Source organism: Athene cunicularia (genome assembly GCF_003259725.1).
Source record: "Athene cunicularia isolate RWA chromosome 3 unlocalized genomic scaffold, athCun1 chr3_part1, whole genome shotgun sequence".
In the NCBI taxonomy this organism is placed as follows: domain Eukaryota; kingdom Metazoa; phylum Chordata; class Aves; order Strigiformes; family Strigidae; genus Athene; species Athene cunicularia.
In genome coordinates, this window is record NW_020799097.1 from 78,065,065 (window position 1) to 78,086,463 (window position 21,399).

Below are 21,399 nucleotides of genomic sequence, written 5' to 3' on the forward strand. Positions count from 1 at the left end.
CGGCCAGCGGGGAGCGATCGCCGGGGACGCTGCGGTGAAGGGAACCCCGGCCCGTCGTCGTGCTGCAGCCTCGTGCAGGCGGGGATGATGAGAGGGTGCGGTGGAGGGAGCGCTGGCGGGCACAACGCCTCCCTCAGGAAACCCCGGCGCGGGTAACGCCATCCCTTCCCCGCTGTGCTGGTGAGTCCTGTCCGGCACAGGCACGGCACTGGCGCTCCTCGTCTTGCTGTCCAGAAACCAGCCCAGCCGGGATCTAATCGCAGAAGTTCGCTTTCTTGTACCGAATTGTGGATCGTCACTTTGGAAGCAAGGCACAGACCTGTGCTGTGAGGTCAAGGTGTGGCTCTGGGGCAGAAAGTCATTTGAAGGGCTCAGGATTTGGTTTAAACGGGGCCTGAAAACACAAGTTGGTCACGAAAACCCAGGACTACGGTGTTGTTGCTACCACGAAATGCCTGTGTTTGCAGCTTCTTAGGAGGCCAGCGGGCAGCAAAGCCATTGTGTCTATAGTGAAGCAGAGGGGCAGAAGAAGCCCTAATACCAAGAGTAGTCTGGTGAGCACAGTGCTAAGGGAGTCAGACAGTGGAATAGGCTGCCCAGGGAGGTGGTGGACTCACCATCCCTGGATGTGTTTAAGGGTCATTTAGATGAGATGCTGGGGGATATGGTGTAGGGCAGGGCAGGGCTGAAGGTTGGACCCGATGATCCCAAGGGTCTTTTCCAACCTGAACGATCTGTGAACAATTTTTGATGCTGCCTACACTGAAGTAGGAAGCATTTGGATCCCATAGATCTTGAGATCACTGTGTGCCATGCTCAAGAGATTAAAATAATTTCAGGAAGGGTGTATGATTCTCTATGAAGCAGTGAGCACACACACACAACCCATCTGTCCGTGGTTATCTTCTGTTCACCCTGTGGTGTATGTTTAAAAGCTAGTGTGCTTTAATTTGAATGCCACTTGACTTTGTGCTGGGATACATGAGTTGGGTGAGCGGGAACCAGTTGCTCTGTCATCTGTTGTTCAAGTAGCCTTCTTTCAACACTATGTGTGGGTGGCTGTTGCCGTGCTGAGCCTTCAGCCAGCCTAGCTTTCCCTTTAACAGTCCTTAGCAGTAGGAATGTCAGAAGCAGTAATGTCAAATCCAGCACCTGCTGGAGGGGGGCAAATTATTAATGTATTGGTTCACTAAGTCCCATGCAACACCTTATTTGATAGTCCCAGCAGGACTAGGCCTTGCTTTCACCATGTCACTTTCAACAGTTTCAACATGTAGCTTGAAGACTGGAGAACAGTATTTACCCTGCAAAGTTGAGCTAGGTCAGAAGGGGTCCAGAGAGGTCCTATTCTGACAAGTTGTGCACAAATATTCACAAATGTCTCCAGCAGCAGATGAAACTGCAAGAACAGGAAGTACTGATAGTCACAGCACTACAATGTGTAGTTGAAGTGTGTATGAGGTATGATATGTATGCTGTCATCTACAGCATGTTTTTTTTCTTTCTTTCTCTTCAAGAAATATGCCTCTGCTCTTCCTTCCCCATTCATCTCGTTGAACTACCCGTTACAAAGCAATGCCTCAGTGCCAGGATGACTGAGCTCTTCATCTACAAGGTGAAAAGAAAAACTGAGTTCAAAACTAAGATGCTCAGGAAGGTGCTGACAAAAGACAGCATGAAATGCTGTCACCTCTCAGATGGAGGGTGGCAAACAACCGTCAGTGTGTGGCATGTGGCAAGAATCTTGCAAAATACCACTGTAGGTATGAGGAGCTGAAGCGTTTTTGTAAATCACTTGGCTTGGCACTTGTTAAAACAGACATATGGTGCAGTTCCTTACTTTATTCAAACCATGTTCTAACATGACCAAATACAAGTCACCAACACAAATACCAGTTAGTATATACTTGCTAGGAGAATTAGATAATATAAGGTCATATATCCTTCTTTCTTTTCCTCCTTCCTTTACAAGGAGCTCTTATCCCTTGCTCTTTGTTCTTCCTCTTCTTTCATCTTTTTATCTTTTCATACATTAAATCCCAAATGGGCTATATCACAGCAGTATCTTTATTCTAATCAGCTTCCTGATTATCCCCTCGGTTGTACTGATTACTTTCTTCCCCAGAACCCTTGTGATGTCACTTAATCTTTTCAGATAACTCAACAAATAGCTTGTGTTGTCTGATTTCTGGAGGAGAGAGTACAAGGTGTGAATTGCCCCCAAATTAGTAGGGATTTACAAAACTTTTCCTATTCTTAATGACTGATAGAGAATAATGTTTGATATTGATGCTCTGTAAAATTTAATTAGCCTTTATGAATAACTTAAAAAAGGGAGCAGTCTATAGGTAACACCCCATTTTGCTGCCTAGCTTTAGTACACTGAATCTGATGCTGAAATGTAGCTTGCACTTTTCAGGAGCCTTAAGGTTTGACTTTTCACTTAGGTTACCTTAATTTCATTAATTTCAAAGACATTATTATTGATTTATGCAGAGTTGGAATAAGATTACTGTTTTCCACCTATGGATCCTGAGGTAAATTAAATTTTATGAAAAAGTTGTGGTTACAGTTGCAAAATCAGACACAAAACCAGTAGGAAATAAAACAATTTGTCTACATAACCTTGTTCTACAGGTCTATTCCTCAATAAATGTAGAGAATGAATGATAGGTGATCAGTGGGCTGAATGTCCTCTGTCATCGTGCTCCAGCCCATGCCTTAATTACTGCAGATCGTTTAAGCTGTGCACTGCCGATAGAATTTCCTTTTACTTTTTAAAAATATACTTGGCATTGTAGCTTTTAAGTGCCTTATGGTATGAATGAATAATGGCTTTGCAGCATCCCAAAAGGTATAAAGCTGGTTCTGGTTTCTAGGAGGGGACCTGAGGCACTGAGTTTCATTTCAGAGATGCTTGCTCATTTTAGGTGCCCATTGGAGATGCCTTTAGCCTGATTTTTCAGTGTACTTAGTATTATACAGTTAATATATATCCATTTTATTGTTCCAAGCAGTGTTCCCTTTGACTTCAGTTGCAGTTCTGAGCACTCAGCACCTTGGTAAATTGAATACTGGGCATTTTAATTTGAATCCCTAGAAAAATGAGGAACACAATTAGTGCTCCTCATATGGAGCCAGCTTGGGTGTGCCTGCACCTGTGGTAGAGACATGCCCTCAGAGCCTCATAAACTACCAGAAAGGAGGCAGGTGTTATTTACCCTGTTTGGCAGATGGAGATGTACAAAGAGGTTAACCCTTTTACACAGGATCGAACAGGAAATCTGTGGTAGGACTTGAAAGTGAAGCCGCATCATTCATGTGACCACAGAAATTACTTTACTCCCTGTTTTGTGGATGCATATTAGCCAGTTTGTGTGGGACTAACGTTAAGGGTAGGACAATTTGTATTGACCTCCAGATGTGTATAAAGAAAAGTTGTTGAATGTTTGCTTTGGGTGAAGTCCAGAGTACACAAAATGCTTTGGTATACCAGGCAACTTCAAGAGCTGAATTGCAGTTTGCTTCCTGCATTTGCTTATGTTTTGTGGTGAAAAATAATTCAGAGGGTTTTTTGGTAACATTGCCTTGTGAAGAGATATAAAGTCTCTCCTCATAGGCTTCAACCTGTGTGTGTTTAGTTGTGTCTTTAGCCTGTACTGACATTGGCATGTGTAGCAATAGTTGAGAAAGAATCTGTTTGTTTAGGACTATCTCTTAACATGACAGAAACTCAGTGCATGCACCATCATCTTCACTTTTCCAGCCAGCCTCTCTGTCCCCTATGTTGTCCAGTTGTTCCTGAGAGCTCCACAAGCCTCTTGCCATTGATCCCGCTGAGGGTCTAAAGCAGAAATATTGCCTAAGGGAATTTTCTGAGCTGTTGACAATCTGGCAGATGTTCATAAGGTTAGTTTGAGGATGCAGAGCAGTCACATGTGGATTGAGCCAAGCCTAACACAAGCCATGATCCTACTCAAGATAAGGCAAAGTGCAGTTCTTGTAGCTGTCGCTCTTGTTCATCGTATGCCCAGGAAGATGTGTGCTGAGCATATCCTTTCATGTGGAGCAACTGAGGCACTGCTTGGCAGAACAGGGTTGAAGCCTTCTGCCATTTTTTTTTTTAAATGTTAAGTTCTACCATTAAGAATATCTTGTAAGTGGACTAAACACTTATGTTGCCCACACTGGGTGGTGTTAGATCTGTGCTAGCACCGTTTGCCAGAGAATGCATAGTATTGTATGTCCCTCTGTGAGGTGACTGTAAGTAAATTGCCATCATCCAGGCATTTTGTCTTAATTAGCAGAGCAGCTGCTCTGAAAACATTCTTCTTAAGGGCTGATGTCTCAAGGATTACTTTATTTAATTAGAAAGAAACAAATCACTGGTGGGAAGGTCTCTTTCTAGAGTGCAGAGAATTTTATTTGAATTAGAAAAAAAGGATATAATTTTCGAATGATATCTTACATGGCAATGGACAGGGAAAAGGAAGTGAGAGTACATCTGACAGATAATGCTTCTGTGACAAAAACAGATTTGAATTGATGGAGGTCTTTAGAAAGGGGAATATTCTAAAAACATGAGTAAAATCCTGCCTTCAGCTACCAGGGATTAGGAGATGTCCATCTGTTTTTGTGATTATTTCTGTTTATTTTTCCAGGGTTGCAGATTGATTCTCTTGTATCCCTCTCAGCACAATGGTGGGGATTGCAAGGAAGAGGGGAGGGAGAAGGCTTTGCTGAGGACTGTTACAAGTTTAGCATTAAAGTTCTCATTCTTTTCCCAGTTTATGCCCTCCAACTGAAATCTTTGTAACTAAAAGCCCATATTTTGGACCACGTGAAAATGTGTGCATATCCATAATTGTTTGGATAGATTGGCAAACTGGGGGGGGGGCACATGAGCAACTGTTGCACTGATGTGGACTCAAGAAGCACAGAATATGTAGGAGAATGGAGAAAGTGGTGGGGACCAGAAATCCAGGCAGGCAGAAGGAGTGGTACACAGTAGCCAGGATGAGTCTGGGAACAGAAGCGTTAAGAGAGTTAAGCCAGAAAACAGAGTTAAGGGCATCAGTATTTAAAAAGAGAGATGTGGGAACCTAATAGAGAATGGAAAAAAAGTGATACAATTTGATGTGGCTATAATGGCTCCTTGCCAAGAATCTTGAAAGAATTGCCGTCCTAAATTAACAGGGAAGAAGTCAAAGCACAAAGAAATCATTTGAACTGCAAGAGGTCTAAGTTTACAGCAGATTGTAACCAGAGGTGTCTGGGGGGTTACATGTGGTGAGCTGGCCTGGGGCCAGCGCTCAGAGAGTTGCTGCTCCTCCACGTGTTCATGGACACAGAGCTGGTGTAAGACTCCTTTGGAAATAAAGGAAGCTTTTCATGTGGCTTCTCTAAGAATGAGATGCCACATGCGGATGCTGGGTGCTTCTGCCATGGGATGGACAGACCTAAAGGGAGGAGCTGGGCCAGAAGGCTGTCTCACAGAGATACAAATAGGGCACTTTTTGAAGAGGAGCTATAAGTAACTTGCTGCTAAGAGGGTCAGCAGTCCTTCTCCATCACTGCAAAACCTTATCTCTGTTATGATGGAAGGAGCCAGGCTGGCTGCTTGGGCAGGCAAAGAGGAAATGGAAGCATGGGCATTCTGCTGCTTCTTCAGGCTAGGCCTGTTTTGTCCACACTGGCACTAGTCCTGCCCTAATGTGACTTGTAACATTGCGCTGGATTGTGCTCACTTGGTGCTGATTGCCCCTTTTCACCTCATCTTCTGCGAAGAACAGTTTGCAGGTCAATGCTTTCCTGAAATCAGGCACACAAAGCCAGGACACAGTCTGCATCATGCTGTTACATCTGAAGCCAAGTAGCATAATGATTATTTCTCCACATCAAGTGATACCTTCCTTTACAACTGACTACTAGTCAATCCTGATATTAGTCTCTAATTTTCTCTCAGATCCTCCCCCCTTTCCATATTTCCTCCCACCAATTATAGCTTGCATTTTTTTCCCAGCAGAACCTCTCTTTCTTCCTGTCCTGATTTCTGTTGACTCTGCAACAATAATTTTCTGCCCTCATTATAATTCATAATGCTTAGCTAGTTCACATCACCTGGAGATTTCATTACAATATTGTTTAAAACCTCCTTCCTGATCATTAATGTTAAATGTGTATTGCAGCAACATTGCAGTACAGTTCCAGACACTCCTCCCAGTTCAGTCCTTGTTCTTCATTATTGCTTTCCCTTTATTACCCTTCAACAGCTTTATAATATAGATGATCATGTTTGCATATCCAAGCTACCACCTTTTCTGTTTGTATGCCAGATTATTCCAAGTGATTTGTAAACTCTCATTCCAGGGTCTGCTCTCCTTACACGCACAGCTTATTTATGGGTTTTTCTGCTAATATTGGAAATATTTTTGAATTACACAGCTGTCTTCTAAAAATGTTTGAGATCACAGTCTCTGCTGTTTTGATGATTTAATAATTTGTCATTTTTATTTTCCTGTACTCCAAGGGGTCCCAATTTTCTTCTTTCACTTGTCCAGCATTAATAAGAAATGAATCCAAAGCCTTTAAATCAGAGAATTTAACAACCAATCAGAGAATTGTTGTTCCATTGCTTTATATTTCACACTGTATGCTTCACATCAAATTCTTAGCTAGCATTCACATGTGGATTTGTCTTTTCACCACTCCTTGTGTGCATGTGTGTGTGTAACATCTGTCTGTTCTCAAAATTCCGTATTTCTCTGAAAAACAAAGCAAACCCTAGTATGTGTAAGGTCTGAGCCTAATTCTTTGGAAAAGGAATATATTACCAACAGGAAAAGCTATATAGAATCATACAATCATAGAATGGTTTGGGTTGGAAGGGACCTTAAAGATAATCCAGTTCCACCCCCCCTGCCATAGGCAGGGACATCTTCCACTAGCCCAGGTTGCTCAAAGCCCCGTCCAGCCTGGACTTGAACACTGCCAGGGAGGGACCATCCACCACTTCCATGAGCAACTTGTTCCAGTGCCTCATTACCCTCAGAGTAAAGAATTTCTTCCTTACATCTAATCTAAATCTGCCCTCTTTCAGTTTAAAACTATTACCCCATGTCCTATCACTACACTCCCTCTCCACCTTTCCTGTAGCCCCCTTTAGGTACTGGGAGGCCGCTATAAGGTCTCCCCAGAGCCTTCTCTTCTCCAGGCTGAACAATCCCAATTCTCTCAGCCTGTCCTCATAGGGAAAGTGCTCCAGCCCTACACATGCCAGTGTGCAGTTCCAGAGCATAAAGTATTCCTCCTGCCCTACTGCAGGATTCCACTCTGAGGTTTTATGAAGGAAGGGCACTGCCTTTTTACCTGGATGGATGTAGCTTAAAGTTCAGTTGGTACAAAAGAACCTCAAATAGTTTTTCCAATGAGAATAAAACACAATGCCAGAAAAAAAGAGGGAGAAAAAAGGGTCCTTTCATGGTGATGTATTGACAAGCTTAGTTAAGAATGGCAAAAGTTTTCAGGACATATGGTTGTAAAGTCCCAAAGCTTTTCAGCAAGATATATAAATACTAACCTAGCTCTAAATAGGTGAGTGGTCCCACTGAAGTTAAATACTTCTATGCTTAAAGTTAGGCACATACTTTAGTAACTTGCTAAACTGAAACCTGAAGACCCACTAATTTTAATCTTGCCAAATACTTCTGGAAATTCTGGGTCAGGGCATTCAGAACAAAATATCTTTTGTTAAAAATAGTTAGCTTAAGGATATCCAAGAGGAACATGGAAATAAAGAGGAATTCATCTTACAGTTTCACAGCATGCTAATTCTCTGGTGTTTGTATTTATTTGCATTGGTGATCTGTGCAGGTAGTGGGGGTTAGACTGCAATGCGGAGGATGGCATGGTAATGTATTTTTATTGACTAACAGGCATTGAATACATTCAGATAATGCACCCTTAGCTTGCTGGATGCTTATAGGCCTGCTCCTTTTGAATTCTTTAATTAAAAAGCAGAAGAAGCAAGCCTACAACCTGCTGACATGTGAGGACTGTGATTTTATTTGGTATGTTTTAAAATGCATTCTTTTTTCTAGGGAAGATGAAATGGGGCAGATCCAGTTTGTTCCACTGACCTGAATGGTTAGTGGGAATATTTTTGTGAGTTTTGTAAGGTAATAAGTTTTATATGATGCTGTATAAAAATCACACTGAGCACTGCAGCGACTGGGAAATGTTTTCACTTAAATGACTTCTTTTAGAAAGTTCAGATGTGTATATCCTACAGAAGCATGTTGATGTCAGCAACGTCTGAGATGGGAAAAGAAGCCTTATCAAATTCCTTGTTTCATTCCAATAACGTTAAATCCTTTCCTTTTGCTAGGACGGAAGTGTATGAAAACTCATATACTGAATCCTGTGTTTCAACCATTATTTTGCCTCTGTTTATAAGAAGGAGCAGACATACGCAAAACATGCCTTGGGGAGTGTGCTTTCCTGCTGAGTACCCTGAACGAATTAATCACAGAGCTTCAATTGTGTCTCTATTTTGCAAAGCTGAGGCCTGTCTGGGCCCCATAGCCAGGGCAGTGATAAAACCATAGCAGAGATTACTTCAGCATTATAAGTTGGCAAAATTTACTGGTGTACATCACACCACTGCAGTATTGCTAAATGCATCAGTGGAGCAATACGGAAAACTTCTCATCAACAAAGTCTTTGCTTCATTTTTTCATGTCTAAAATGAGCAATGGCAAACTAAACCAGTGATATTTATTTATTTTTCATTTCGTTTTTTCCTGTAAAGGTTAACTAAACTAGCTACTGAATAAAACTGAATTACTTTACAGCCAATGGTTCTTTTCTCTTAGGCATATTGCAGAAGAGCTGTGCTGGCAGGAAGATGGTGCTTATTCTGTGAGACTGTATTTTCAGCATGTTATGCAACAGCAGCAGGTTTGTAAAACTCCAGTTGTGTATTGGTACCAATAGTTAGTGTTTTGCATGCTTTGCCATTCGCATGTATGGTCTTTGCAGCAGTGTGGTGATCAGGGGCAGTTATAAGTAATTAGTGAGCTGTGGAAAAACAAATAGAAAACTTACAAGCATGCTGAGACACTAACTGTGTGCTCAGCAATGGGATGGGCTAAAACACATATTGCACATTCCAGGATGGGGAAGATGAATGGGAGATGAGTAGCTGATCTCTAATTCCTCTGCTACTGAGGCTGTGGAGTTTGTGCCTTGTTTAACATTTCTGTTCACATTTTTTTTGGTGTGAATAGACTGCCCCAACTTTGCCATGTCATCCTCTCTACAGCTTATTCCTCTTGAGCAAATTTGTGTTTATTGTCAGGCACCTATGAAGATTCCTTGGCTATGTTTGTAAGTGGATTTTTAATAGACTAGTTTGATTTCAGAGCACGTTGCCATGTGAACACCTGGGAAAGACAGGGGACAGGAAATTGTTACTAGAGCTTTTTATAAAATACCGGGCTCTTAAAATAACTTAAAGTTTTAGAAATTAATATCAGCAACCCATACCCAAGTTATCCTTAATCATAATTTGATTGCAGAAAGACATATAACACAGTTAATTGCACATGAAAAGATTTGGTATTGTATGAAACACATACTACTATGTTTTGTACATACTACTGTACAAAACATTTCATCCCTCACCACAGGAGACCCACATGGCCTCATTTGCTTTCCACATGTCTTTCTGAGGTAAGAATGTGAGCATACAAGGCCTCTCTTACTTGTCTTGCTGTCCTTTTGGTTGCAGTGATACCAGGTACTCTTACCACCAGTGCCAGGCTATAAACCAAGCATTTTGAGTCTCACCTCCTGCTGAATATTCTTATACTCAGCTTCAGAGGTATTGTGGAGGGCTTGCTTGGATGGACAGGGGTAGAGGAGCTGGCAGAATTGACAGAGGCCTGTGTCAAGATGGTGCTGGGTTAAATCTGCTTCGAGATTGAGACAGCAGAGAAATTCTCCCAAAGGATGCCACTCTCTAATTCCTGAGGAAGCACAGGTAACACTAGAGTGTATTTCAGTAATGGCACTGCTAGATAATTTTGCCTGGTAATGACTCAGTACTCCCTACATCCCTAAATATGTCTATTAGAGGTATAGAGCCAGGTCTACTTTGAGCATACCTGAATCCAGCTTGAAAATTGTCCAGGGAATTAAGCTTGGTCTGAGCTTGACTTATTGGCTGTAAAACGGTCTCCTGTGATTGATTATAGGTTTTCTGTACAACAGACATGCTGCCTTTGGGAGTGGGTACAGCACAACTGCAGGAATTTCTAGTGCTCTTGTTCCACTGACTGATAATTATGCTTTGGTGTTGTGGGCACATGTGCTCTCTGAAATGCCAATGCCAAAGAGTTGTCAAAGGAATTTCAGAGAAGCATTTACGCCTCAGGTGGGTGCTTTTGTAATTATTATGTTTATGCAACACTGTAGAACAGGATGCACTGGTACACAGTTACTGCCAATTGTATTGGTGTGAGAACCAGAAAAGTATAGCACTGCCACAGTGTAAGCATGACTTCTAGGTCAGTGAGGGGCAAGCATTTCTGGATCTCAGTTAAAACTTTGCCTGACTGGCTTGTCCACTACATGAAATTAACCTGGAGCTTGGAGAAGGCATTTGAAGATGCAGCGTCTGTTTGAAAGTGTTGGCACGGCTAGATATTTAAGAATGATTATAGAAAAAAAAAATCAATAACACCATCAGGAATCTTGAATGACATGGAGAGAAATAGAGGAAATAATAAGTCACTTAAGGGGTTAACTGAACCTCCAAAAATTATTGAGGTCATGTTTGGATTTGATGGCTTGTCCTGATCCTATCTGCACATGTTTGCTCTTCATCTCTCAGATCTGACATTCTTCACTCTCAGGAGAGACTGCTGCTATTTCTGTTCTCACTGACCATGGGAGCACTGTGCCATTTTGGATTTCTGGAGCGAGCTACTACATCAGTGCAGTATGTGTCCAGAGATACTCCTTCAGGTCCTAGCAGGACTGTGTGTCATCGTATTGGCATCCCTGAGCTTGTCTGTGCCTCAGCACTGCCCTAGCACATCCGTGCTCTAATTGTGGTGCTAGCTCATGGCCCCATGCCATGGCTTGGGCGTCCCCTGAGAGGATTGTGCAAGCCTGCCTGAGGGACACCATAGTGCTTTCACATCCATACCTTCTGCAGCGGCTTGAGTAATGTAGGATCAAGTACCACAGACTCTTTTCTTCCCTTTTACTGAGCTGAAATTATCTATCAGGTAATTTCCATTCCTGCTTCCCATATTCCTCTTCCCTGCAGCACTGATAAATTTCCTCTCTTCTGTATAGATGTAGTTCTTCAAAAGCTCTTTCTCAACAGAGTAGATATGTGGTAGAAATCCTTACCCAGAATTTGCCTTGCAAAGGTGGAGAAGTTAGTGTCCAGACTCACATTAGCAGTAAGGCAAATCTTTCTTGACCTATTCTTCTGACCTTAAGTGAGACATTAGTGCTTTTTTAAACCTTGCTAGGTATGCCAGAAGCCCTAAGACCAGTGCTCTCCAAACATCAGTGAGGATCAAGTTTTCTCCAATCTCTCTTCCAAAACAGAGGCAGCTGCTATTCTCGTTGCTACAGGAAGAACATCTGCCGTCTGTTATCAAGAGTCTGAAACCTTAGCTAGCAGCTACCCTGCTGAATGTTTTTAATACCTGTAAAATAACTCTGATGCAACAGCTGCAGTACAGATTAAGGACAAACACAGAAACACTTGCAAAAAACCAAAGCATCTCCGTATGTGTGGGCACCCAAAGAAATATTTCATCTTCACAGAACAGGATGTTTTAAATTAGATGCTCAAATCTCCTTCCCTACAAGCAAATTCTTATGTAAATCCTGTAAAGCTCTTCCTAGAGAAAATTTGGAAGGCTAGATTTGCTTTGTGTACATTTTCTGTTTGCTAATCAGCATATTTCATTGCAGATCCATCCTGGCTAGGAGAGAGTAATCCACCCCTCCCAGGACATCAAATTAAGGTAGCAATAGTAAGTCTTCATCTATTTATAGTCCTCTGTAAGCAATGTTGAAATTAATGGTGTTGTCTCCTCTCCACCACATAAGGTGAAATGCAGAGGAGATTGCAGGCTTTGCTTTGCTATCCTATAACAGAGATTTGGGTTGAGATTCTGGTTGTCCTCTGCATGAATGTGGGAAAATGAGGAAAGAAGATGAGATTTAAGAGGGTCTAATGGAGGAGGAGATGCTCACTTCCCTTTTTAACATTGATGAAGAGAATGAAGGTGGGACAAAAAGACATGCTTCACTGTCTTGCAGGCTGAGAAGACAACTGTCTCAGACAAACCCTCAGAGCCTTCAGAGACACCAGTGGAATCATACAGAGGTTTTCTGGAGAACAGCTGTTCTGTTCAACCTCAGCCATCTTTTTTCCATCATGCAGAGCAGAAGCTTGCCCCTTGTAATGATGAAGGTGATGGTGACAGTCAGAAGTTGAAAGGCATTGATTTCCTGCTGGAAAATGAGCCACCTCAGTTTGAAATGCTTTACTCCTACCCCAAAGAACATTTCCCACCTGATTCTGGTATCAAGTCAATATTTATGCACCATGCTGGACTTGGAACACTTCAGTATTTTTTGTAGCCAGGTGATGTGACCCCCAGGAACTTGTGCTCTGGGTATCCATCTTTGGAGGAGGGATAAGAATTGCTTCCCTATGTAACTGTTTTCTTGGCTAAGTTCTCCAATGAAGGCTGTTATTTCTGATATGTGAGCTCTCAGCATGACAGTGTTATGCTTCTCACTTGATTCAAAGTGAATTTTACTTACATGACTGTCAGGGCTTATACCCACAACCCCTGTTCTTTTGGCTTTCCACCTGTGTGTGTGTATGCAGTGTGGTTTCTGAGAGGTTATAAAACCTCTGCTATCAGAAAGCAGAACCTTTAATAACACCTGGGGTTTTATAATCCTTTATTTCATTTCCTTTTAAATTAATCCAACCCTGTCTTGCTGCAACATATGAGGTACTCTTCTTAAAAAGACAGAAATGTGATCAGATTACAAGGTACTTCAAAGATGCCCCACCTTCAGCTATTTGTGAGCTGCTTAGAATTAGTGGAACTATGTGGCAATGGGCAAAAGTCTTACCACAAGCAGGACTTTTCCCTTTGATTGAAATTCCAGGATGTGCTGAAAACTCCACAGCTATTGTGTGCAATACAGTTATGTCAGCAGGAAATCTGGGGACTTTTAAAATTTGGCCTGTTTTGACATGGCAGTTCTGCTCCCTGCAGTTTATGCATAAAATGCCATGATGCCCTGGGCTGGAAGGTTGGAAATATAATAAACTCCGTAAGTGCAGTTAGACTCTGATCCTGCTGCCACAAGAAGTCAGTACGTGGTGTGTTTTTTTTGTTCTTTTGTTTTTTTTTTCTCCCAGGATTCAGGATCAGCAGAATCCAGAAAACAGATGTGGGAGTGCCTCACCTTACCACTGCTATCTCTTTCCCCAAGATCAAAGTTACCATCACTCCCCCCTTCCCCTGGGGAAGTCGCAACAAACTGATGAAATGCTGGGAACAACTCAGTCAGGAGGAAACTACAAACAAACCAACCAACCAACCAACCAATCAACCAACCAACCAACCAACCAACCAACCAACCAACCAACCAAAAAGACTAAAGGAGGCAGAACCCATAAGAAGCAATGCAGGAACAGAATGATTAGTCAGTTGGCTTCAGATCCAATCCAGTAAGCTTCTCATTTGCTGGATTATTTGCTCTAAGCTCAGACACTGTGCTCATCAGTGCCCTTCGGCCATCCCAGAGGCACCCTATAGCTGTGTTTCTTCATGGTGTCTCAGTGTGATTGAAAACTATGCATCTTAGAAATTGTTCCTTCATGAAATGGAAGGACAGGACCAAGTTTTTGCTCTATGGTGCCTGACATGCTTTCCAGCATGTGCTGCTGTGTCAGCACAGCCAGTAGCCCCAGAGGAGCATGGAGGCCAAGGTGTACATACTGGAGAGGGCACATAGGTAAGGTACAGTCTTGAAAGACTTATCTTCTGTTTTCTAGCTGGGGTTATTGTTTGCTGATGGGAAGATGCTAGTTCACGCTTTGATCTTCTTTTGCATGGTCCAGAGTGACATCTAATGGCACTGTACCAGATTGCACCACGTCTGGAGAGAACTAAGTGGACAAAAAGCTAAATGGACTGAAGTTGCCAACCATTTATCAAGTGACAAGGGCATGGTAAATTCTGTCAGGGGTGAAGAACCAAATAGACTGTATTAAACTAAACTGTCACACTATTTGTAGCCATACTTCGATGTATATTACCTGAATAAAGCTGGGAAGTTAAGTAGCCTAAAGGTAGGAAGTGGCAGAGTTAAGCTGCCTGTGAAAATGTAAAATATTTCACATAATATGTTAGTTTAATGAAATATCAGTGAGTTTAAACAATATGAAAGGAGGGAGTCAGGACAATATTCCAGAAAGGAGTCAATCCTAAATAGTCTATTTTGAGTTTGATGTGATGAACATCTTTCATATATAACTGATTTTATAAAAAATAAAAGATCATACAAAATTGTTTTGCCAGAAACAGCATATTCTAATAAAATATGTTCCAACAAATATTTTCAACCAGTGCTGTGTTGGGGTAACATTTTTTGGAACTGTGCAAATTGTAGATCAGAGATCTGTCCGATCTTACCAGCATGGAAATACATTTATATATGCTGTATGAATTCCCCTTTAGGCACCAATCAAGGCAATTTTGCACCATTACGTTGCAGGAAAAACAATTTGTGTATTGTGTTCAAGTGTAGGAGGCCAGCATTTAAAATATGTAATCACAAATCAGGGGTAAGAGCAAGAAAATCTTTAGAATTATTTTAGCTAGCTTTTTAGGGAAATAGAATTTTCCTATTAACCTTAAATTGATTGAGTTTTATTTGTGGTAATGGGCATTGAATGATATCCCATTTAGAATAGTTTCAGAATTGCCTAATTAAAAGGAAAAATTTAACTGAATTATATCTATATGCATATATCAATACACATATATGTGTGTATTTTGGTATATAAAATACAGTTAGTAAGTTGTGCATAGTACACTTTAAGACTCTCAATATCTAAAAAGCATTAGATCACACACACTTTTAAGGTAAGTTTTTAATCTCTGGTATGAATCCACAAAGCAAAACCACACATACTAGCACTTAAGGTGTAAATAACTATTGGTTCTATCCTTAAGAAGGCTGAGCAGCATATGGTGAGCCCAGGGAGAAGGTGGCTTTTTTCGTCTCTTTAGTCATGACCTGCTGGTAGCATGTTCCTCCTCTGACCCTTTAGACTTACAAATTCATGATAGAGACAATTTATCAAGGAAAAATTAATGAGTTTTTGCCTTTTAAAAAGATATTTCTAAAAGTCATATATTTTATTTTCAAGGGATTCTTTTCTTTGTGGGTTTTTAGATTATGAAGTTGAGTTTCTAGCTACCTTTTTGCCCAGAAGTCTTTATATGGTGATTGGAATATTATCATGTTTGTGATAGTGGAGAAGCAGTACAGGAAAAAATCCTTTTTGAACAATGCTAAATTCAGTTGAGGAACTCATTGCTACAGATTTCTTTGGAGACTAAAGTTCACACAGTTAGGCAAAAGATTAGAAAAAATCGTGAAATATCGGTTCACCACTGGCTGTTAAATGTAGCTGGAGTGCATCTATCACCTCAGGAATTCACAGCTGCTAATTGCTGAAGAAAGGGTGTATAAACAGGAAAAAGGATTACTCTCTGTCTGTGTCATTACATATATTATTTCCTTTAGTATCCAGTATTAGTTACTGTCAGAAATGCATTTCACCTAGCTGCACTTTTGCTCTCTCCCCTATAGCTGTTTTAATGGCTGATTTTTGTTACATGAAACTGCAGAGTAACAGCTTTACTTTTTTTTTTTTTTTTTTTTTTTTTTTTTCCCCCCAAGAAACAATGAATTTAAGATAATGTTTTTGTTGAAGTATCAAGTATATTAGCTCAGACTGGAGAAGCATTTTCTTATCTTCATCGAAGTCTAAGTGGTCTGTAGTTTTAAAAGTAAATTAGTTATTGTCAAGGCCATGTTACCTTAACCCAATATCCAATATCTTAGACAATTATTAAGCTGGCAGATCTGGAAATGTAATGTTTTTGATAGTCTCAAGCTTCCTTTCACTGTATATTGATTGGGCTCAGAAGGGGGTTTCAGCTGACCATCTCCAGCCTTCAGGCAAGGAGCCTTTCTCTCACAAAGCATTTGGTATCCAGCAGCTGGAGGTGACATTTTTAGACACTGGTCCTTTCTTCAGCTCTGAGGAAGGTGTTTAATTATATATCGTTTCACATCCAGGAAGTAGCCTGGGAATGCACAGACTACTCTGTAGGCTGTCTTTGTGGAAAGACAAAGAATATTATCTTTTCATTGTGTTGGCTTCCTAAAGACCCCTTTCCATCCCAGAGGAAAAACAGTACATTATTTGAGGATAAAATTAATTAGAAACAAGAAATACTTTTTTTGAAGCTGGACTAATTAAGCATTGGAACAGTTTAAAACCAAAGGGAGGTGACTTATTAAAGCATTTGAAAATAACTTGGAGAAATCCTGAATAGCCTATGACCTGGTGGAGGTCAGTCTGATGGTGATGATAGCAGGGAAAAAAAACAGTAAAAAAAAGTGAGTTAGTGTTCTGAGCGACTGTTACCTCTCAGGAACAAGACCATATAATTATGATCAATATTTCTGTGCAAACATTTAATCAGTGTTCTGTGCAATCAAGAAAATCTGTGATTTGAATGCTAAGATCTGTGGAAGACAGTAGATGGCGCAAAGACGTCAGAGAAGCTCCCGGGTTTTTGTTCAGGTTAGGGATCAGGCTCCATAAGGTTTTGGGGTGAGCATGGCAAGAGGAAAAGGATCCTAATAGGTGTGTATCAGTTTTATTTCTCAAAATCCAACGAGGATCATGTGTGGGAGGAAAGAAGTGCTATCTATATGGGTGCCACACATAGCAGCTTTAAAGTGAATTGTCTGCAAATGCTATCTGCTAAAATATTTTGATTACAGTGTTTTACAAACATTACACCCCCACCTACACCTTTGTAGCTCTTTTCAGTGTAGTTATTTTTAGCTGTTCTGCCCTTCAAGTTTTGACTTTTCCCTCTCTGCCATGAGATGAAACAAAGACTTCAGAGCTTTCCAAAATAATCAATAAATTACCGTGCAGTGCTCCCACACACCCAGGTAATAGGAGGGCTGTATTTAACTCCTTTGTTTCTGATTTTCCCTATATTCTTATTCCAGGCTCTGTACCTTGGATGCCCCAGTTATTAGCCTGTTTGAGATGGGCTAGTCTCTCTCCATCTTTCCCCATTAAAAGTTTCATTTTGTAGCTGAGAAACTTTCCCTAAAAAAAGTTAGGTGTGAATGTTTTGTTGGAGCAAGGGAATCCCTATGAAAAGTAATGATGACCTAGCATTTCCCAGCAAAACCTTCCCTGACAGCTTTCAATGCAGTGTGGTGTTCCCCTGCTTTTGTGGGACATGGGAGTCAGCACTCCAGACCCGCTCCAGCCCCTGGCTATGTGATCATGGAGTTGTGGATAAGCAAAAGTCACACAGAGTCTACTCATGGCTCAGGTACATCAAGCTGTTGACTTCGCCAGTTATTATTTACCCTGGCATCTCTATAGCTCTTGATGCAGCTGCTTCCATTTTACAGCCTTACGTGTATGTCAGTCTGAAGGAATCACCACGTTCCCCAGATGGTCTCTCACCACTGTGTGGCTGGGAGAGGAAAACAGCTCAAATGAAGAGTAATAGAAATTTTCTACTCTAGGTCAAAACGCTTTGCCCAAAGTAATCCTAGCACATGCTTCTTCATACTCTGCAATCAGTTAGCATCTACTCTGTTTGAGGGGTTGGCTACAGCTCCTTATGCTACTGCACTGAGGTAGGAGCCTCTCAATGAAGTGCAGGGGAGTAGCAGTTGTACTATGTACTATGTACTATGAGGCGGTGCATTGTAAAGAGTATTAGTACATCTGTACTAAGGAGCTATCTGGGAGTGAGAAAACAAGCTTCAAGGATCTTGAGTATGCTGTGTGCATGAAGAAGTGGGTGCCTGTCTGGTACATTGACAGAGCAGCTGGGTAACTCCTGGAAGCTATCAGAGATTGTTTGATGAAACAAATTTTATTTGAAAACCAACAACTTTTCCAATGGAAACATTTTCTAGTAGTGTGTTGCCTTCAACAAACTTCTGGTAAAATGCAGGTAGTTTCTTTCTAGTCTACCTGAGGCAAACTCAAGCTTCTGCAATTTACATGTTAGACAGCCCTGCTATGCAGATGTTTCCAGAGCTTTTAGGCTTCTTCTTATCATATCCACAGTATGCCATTGCTTGATTCCAGCGTCATTTACACTGAGTAATGGAGGTCTGTGGAAAGACACTATAACTAGTGCTAACCCAAGCTGGTGCATCCGCCTGATAGTGTGATGTTGTGCAGAGGAAACAGACTGTGGCCAAAATCATTAGCACAGGATCATATCTAGGTGGTGATAAATTCACCCTTTGGTTCTCCAGCTTACACAGCTGATCAGGGAGTCACTGCACCCCGTTCCATTGAGATAGATGTCTTGCTCAGCATTTTCTGACAGCAAACAGTACAGGGACAGGAGTTGTTTCATTGCCAGCACTCCTGATACAGGGGTCAAAATCATATGAATTTGTTGCAAGTCCTCAAAACTATCCACAGTTTATTAGTCTTATCTCTATAAACATGCAAGATAAGTTTTTTACTTAATTGCTGAGAAACAAATAACCCAACTGCCCCTTTATATCACTGCCTACACAGATTTACACAGCTATAGGAAAAAAAAAAAAAAAAGGACAAGAAGTTCATTGACATGCTGGACAAGGTTGTAACTGCCCTGATAATCTGTCCCCAGAGGAGCTGATGTTCTCCTTCCAGAGAGTTTTGTACCCTCCTGTGATAAGCAGCCAGAAATTTTTAAAGGTCTTAAATCCTTTGAAGTCAGGAATGATGATGTGTTATTAGAATATCCTAAATCTGGTGAATATATCATTTTTCTCAGCTTAAAGTAAAAGTATTATAAAGTGATCGGGAAGTATTTTAAATGAAATGGAATGGAAAAGAATGGGATGAAAAAAGAAATGAAATAAAATATAATAAAAAAGAAATCTTTATCTGCTGCAAAGTTAATGCTAGTAAGAAGTATGCACAGTGAACTTTTGTGTGTGTGTTTAGATAATATATTTTCTTTATTTCCTAATTAAGGTAATGCAAAGGAAAAATAAACAATAAAAGGTCAATATGACCAAACCAGTCTTAGGCTGGCCTCGATACTCTCATGGTGTATGTAGTACTCAGTGACTTTTTTCCTTTTACAGCTTAGTATGGGCCAAATCCACCAGCTCTTCCACTGAAGGGGGGGAGCTTTGGGGTTGGAAGGGGTGTGAGGGGCACGGCCACTGAAGAGCTCAATTCTTCTTTTTCACTACACCCATGATGTACCAGGGCCATGTCAGGAAGAGTTTTCTCTGAGAGCTGAACCTGTTAATCTTTCCTTCATCCCAGGTTCCTGGGCTGGGAGAGCTGGAACAGTGATGGACTGGTCAGGTAACATTGCTGTGGGCTGTGTCTATTGCTCACTTACTGAGTAAAATTCTTTAATAATAATTGTTGCTTTGCACATAATGGGGCTTTTTCAGTAGTAATTATGAATGGAAGGCCATAATTCTCCCCATTAAATGCAGTTGTTAGGACAAGTGCACACAAGTATAGAAGACAGCAATTTCATTTCAGAATGGTTATCTGACTAGAGTGATGAGCATTTTTCACCCTTCAAAGTACTTATAGAAATGGAATCTTCTTGAGATTTAATGAAACAAAAGGAAGTTTTCTTACTGCTTTCTTAATGCAACCTTAAAATTAATATTAAACATTAACTTGCACAGATTGTTAGGTAACAGCACAAACATTAATGATCTTCTTTCTCGTTAACAAAATCAAATGTCAGGTGTTAACAAAGGTCAAAATATGAATTATCCAGTGCAACATAAAACTGGAAGAACAATGAGTTATAAAGCAAAACGCAGAGAAAGCCAGGTGGCCAATCAGATACACATTTTTTTTTTCCTCTCCAGAAGAAAAAAAAAAGCTTTGTTAGTATAGTGCTGTGATTATTAATTTGTACACCTAACGGGGTTAAGAAAGGAACAGGCAAATCCAATAGTCAAAATAATACAAAATAACTCTCATTATACAACATTTGAATAAGTGGAGATTATATAGTCCATAAAATGGCAGATTCACATTTTTCTGATTTTTTTTTTTACAGGAGTTTTTCACCCTATTTCTTTGGGCTTTTCAAAAATCACTCTTCTGGGGTTCTACATCTAATAACTTCAGTTGTCAGCATGAGAAGGGCTGTTCTTTGGGTCTCATGTTATGCCTCTTGGCATGATAACTAAGAGTCTTTCAAAATGAACGATAAATGAGGTAACTAATAACAGTTGTTTTAGGGTTTTTCCCATTACCATCTGGAGAGGAAATGTTGTTGGGTGTGTGCTGATTATAAAGAAAATCCGTATGCTAAACAGCACAATGCACATCTGAACATCAAAATAACAGCCCCCAGATATTTGGCTGGTGTCCGTATGTGAAGTTTGAAAAAAAAAAATTCTAGCTTTGTATTCGAGGCTTTAATACAATGAGAGCTCCGAGACATAAAGGAAGGGATTTGGGGGTTGATGCAATTGTAACAGTCAGTCTTAGAGCTCTGAAAGGCATTTTCTCTTTGACAGCTTGTACCATAATTCCCATGTGAGGCTGTGGGGCATATGAACATGTCACTGTGGAAATCTATCTTATGGTGTTCGGTTTTGATTTGGTTATTTTTGAAAATTATTCTTATTACATTTGAAGATCCCGCTCTTCAGGAGTCTCAAAACATTGCATCTGAACCTGCTTTAGCAAGATTTGTCCAGAGGGGGAAAGACAAGAGACAGTTCCCCACTGGAGGCAGCAGCAGCAGATAAAGAAATGAAATGTTAGGCCAGAACCCTGTGTCACAGTGTACCAAGAAATTCAGAAGAAGGAGATGGGAGACACTAAAGTAGAAATAATAATACAAAAAAATTAGAATTTAAATGTATGACATTGTCTTCGAAGACATTCTACGTTTGACAGAACATCCAGCTTATCTTAGAAAATGCAGCATCATGTTCTCCTCTATTACACAGAGCCACCACTGTTAACGCAAAATTCAGCGTCCCTGTGTGTTTGGTACTGTGTGGAAA

At 40.7% G+C, this 21,399-nt stretch overlaps 1 long non-coding RNA gene across 1 annotated transcript; it reads left to right on the top strand.

Annotated features, from left to right (window-relative positions):
* Positions 1-9: 9 nt before the first annotated feature.
* On the top strand, positions 10-12,455 carry LOC113478593. The gene is made up of 5 exons (XR_003398091.1): positions 10-180; positions 8,874-8,958; positions 9,690-9,732; positions 11,998-12,050; positions 12,349-12,455. It is a non-coding gene; the product is annotated as an uncharacterized LOC113478593 (long non-coding RNA).
* The last annotated feature ends 8,944 nt before the right edge of the window (positions 12,456-21,399 follow it).